General features: G+C 40.4%; 1 long non-coding RNA gene across 1 annotated transcript in view; it reads left to right on the forward strand.

Annotated features, from left to right (window-relative positions):
* Positions 1 to 3,212, forward strand: part of LOC116673053 (uncharacterized) — a 9,976-nt gene that overhangs the window by 5,564 nt on the left and 1,200 nt on the right. The window contains exon 2 of the long non-coding RNA XR_004327721.1: positions 2,764 to 2,768. This is a non-coding gene — a long non-coding RNA (uncharacterized LOC116673053). The remainder of the gene's footprint in view (positions 1 to 2,763; positions 2,769 to 3,212) is intronic.

A 3,212-nucleotide genomic window follows, 5' to 3' on the forward strand; every position in this document is an offset into this window, starting at 1 on the left:
AGCCTCAAAAACAGGAAGGCCAGATTAGAGTTTGCCAAACAACATATAAAAAAGCCTTCACAGTTCTGAAGCATCATCTTATGGACAGATGAGACAAAGATCAACTTGTACAAGAGTGATGGGAAGAGAAGAGTATGGAGAAGGAAAGGAACTGCTCATCATCCAAAGCATACCACCTCGTCAGTGAAGCATGGTGGTGGTAGTGTCATTGCGTGGGCATGTATGGCTGCCAGTGGAACTGCTTCTGTATTTATTGATATGTTGCTGCTGACAAAATCAGCAGGATGAATTCTGAAGTGTTTCGGGCAATATTATCTGCTCATATTCAGCTAAATGCTTCAGAACTCATTCACAGTGCAGATGGACAATGACCCAAAGCATACTGCAAAAGCAAACAAAGAGTTTTTTATGGGAAAGAAGTGGAATGTAATGCAATGGCCGAGTCAATCACCTGACCTAAATCCTGAATCCATGCATTTCACTTGCTGAAGACAAAACTGAAGGAAAAATGCCCCAAGAACAAGCAGGAACTGAAGACATGTGCAGTAGAGGCCTGGAAGAGCATCACCAGCGTCTGGTGATGTCTATGCATTCCAGACTTCAGGCTGTAATTGACTGCAAAGGATTTGTAACCAAGTATTAAAAAAAGTTTGAGTAAAAGTTTGATTTATGATGTTAATCTGTTCCATTACTTTTGGTCCTTTAAAAAAATGGCAGGCACATATACAAACTGTTGTAATAACTACACCGTTCACCTATATTGGATGTAAATACCCTCAAATTAAAGCTGAACGTCTGCAGTTAAAGCACATCTTGTTCGGTTCATTTCATTCAGAGACAAAAAGATTAGAATTGTGTCGATGTCCCAATATTTATGGACCCGACTGTATTTTCCTGCCCCATCCTGTTTTTATTTATTCAATTATTTTAGTATTTAGCTATTTAATGTCTATCTTGTTTATTATCTCAAATGCACCTTCAGTTGTGGCACTCACAATTTCATGGTATGGGTCTCAAGAAATAGGTTTATCTTATCTTATCTTGAACTGCAAAACTATGAGGTTGAAGTCTTTCACCTTTAGTTTAAAGGTGTAAACAGTACATTGATAGTGACAAAAGTAACAGTGAGATTTGCTCTTCAAGTTTGTATGGCCAAAAGCCCATTCAAGCCCATTTCCAATTTTTCAAAATCGAGGCACCAATCACAACCGTTGAGGCGGGCTTCACATCTCCTTCATCACTCTGATTGGTTTTAGGTCTATCCAAATTGCGCCCAGAGGCATTGGAGCGGCATCTATTGGTGACGCACCTTTGGAAATGGGCTGTGAATGAACCTTTCCCAGACCCACTCTCAGTTACAACTGAAGGGTCTGATGTAAACAAGGCTGTCAAACATCCTAATTCAATGCTTTAGGCAACACAAATTCTAATGAGGTAGAAGTGGCAGTTGAAATGTGGGCAAAACTGGATGAATGTGATATCATGTGTCCTAACTGGAAACATTGGGTCAACTTACCCTTTCAGCTAGTGCATTAGCAATAAATATATTTTTTCATGTTGAGGATCCTTTTGAGGTTAAAGCACCACCTGATACCTTTTGTGGTTTTTGTGCTAAGTCACCATGAATTAAAATAATGACTCAACTTACCTTCAAATTGAATTATTTCCTCAACATGACTGAGAAAGTGAGGTGTAACGCTAGGCAAAGGTCACTCATTCTTCTTTGCTTGTGGACATGTTTTATGATGATTCATAGAAGATTAAATTCCTTCATACTATGAGGAAGCTTTCCCTGTGTATGCAGCTTTTGGGAAAAGGCAAGGTGAACATACCGTCTCTTGTACTATGTTGTATGTCCTGAAAGGATAGAAATAGACACTGCTTTTCACTTTCCAACTTCCAGGTGATCAAATGCGTCATTTCAAAGAGGACATTATTTTCGTCCTCTGTTTTGCTGACTCATCTTGTTTTACATTCATGCTTACTTTGCATTCAAAACCAATCTAACAAGGAAATGTTTACCAGCACACCGGACCGAAAGACCCATTTAGTGTTTTACAGTAACAGGTTCCTTGTGTATGAATTTCGGATCACAGGGTGGATGGTTTATTACTTGTGTACACATGCATGCCTTCTGAGTAGTGTCGATACATAGAGGCCACTGTTCTCTTACTGGTAAAATGTCTTGTTTTTAGCAACTTAATTTGCATATGTAAACTAAGTGGAAATGGATACCGTACACAGAAAGATGTGTGTGGCACAGTTAAGTGATAGAGGAAGAGATGTAAGAGAGTTTTTCAAGGTGACCATGGGAAATCAAACTAAAGCACTGGATGGTTATCATTAGGAACAAATGAGCCATGACTTTAATTGGTGTAAGTTCAGTATTCCTAATAGAAGATGCTACTGAAGCCCAAGACTTGTGTAGGCTGGTGATCTAACAGTGGGCCTGACATGAGGGCTTGCTTGCTTGTAGTTTACTTTGTATGGATTAGCTGTTTGGATTTAATGAGAGCCAATTTACACTCACCTATAGGATTATTAGGAACACCATACTAATACTGTGTTTGACCCCCTTTCGCCCTCAGAACTGCTTTAATTCTACGTGGCATTGATTCAACAAGGTGCTGAAAGCATTCTTTAGAAATGTTGGCCCATATTGATAGGATAGCATCTTGCAGTTGATGGAGCTTTTGTGGGATGCGCATCTAGGGCACGAAGCTCCCGTTCCACCACATCCCAAAGATGCTCTATTGATTTGAGATCTGGTGACTGTGGGGGACATTTTAGTACAGTGAACTCATTGTCATGTTCAAGAAACCAATTTGAAATGATTTGAGCTTTGTGACATGGTGCATTATCCTGCTGGAAGTAGCCATCAGAGGATGGGTACATGCTGGCCATAAAGGGATGGACATGGTCAGAAACAATGCTCAGGTAGGCCGTGGAATTTAAACGATGCCCAATTGGCACTAAAGGGCCTAAAGTGTGCCAAGAAAACATCCCCCACACCATTACACCACCACCACCAGCCTAATTCTGACTCTACCATCTGAATGTCTCAACAGAAATTGAGACTCATCAGACCAGACAACATTTTTCCAGTCTTCAACTATCCAATTTTGGTGAGCTCTTGGAGATTGTAGCCTCTTTTTCCTAATGTAGTGGAGATGAGTGGTACCCGGTGGGGTCTTCTGCTGTTGTAGCCCATC

The sequence above is a fragment of the Etheostoma spectabile genome, chromosome 23, assembly GCF_008692095.1.
Source record: "Etheostoma spectabile isolate EspeVRDwgs_2016 chromosome 23, UIUC_Espe_1.0, whole genome shotgun sequence".
Classification (NCBI taxonomy): Eukaryota; Metazoa; Chordata; class Actinopteri; order Perciformes; family Percidae; genus Etheostoma; species Etheostoma spectabile.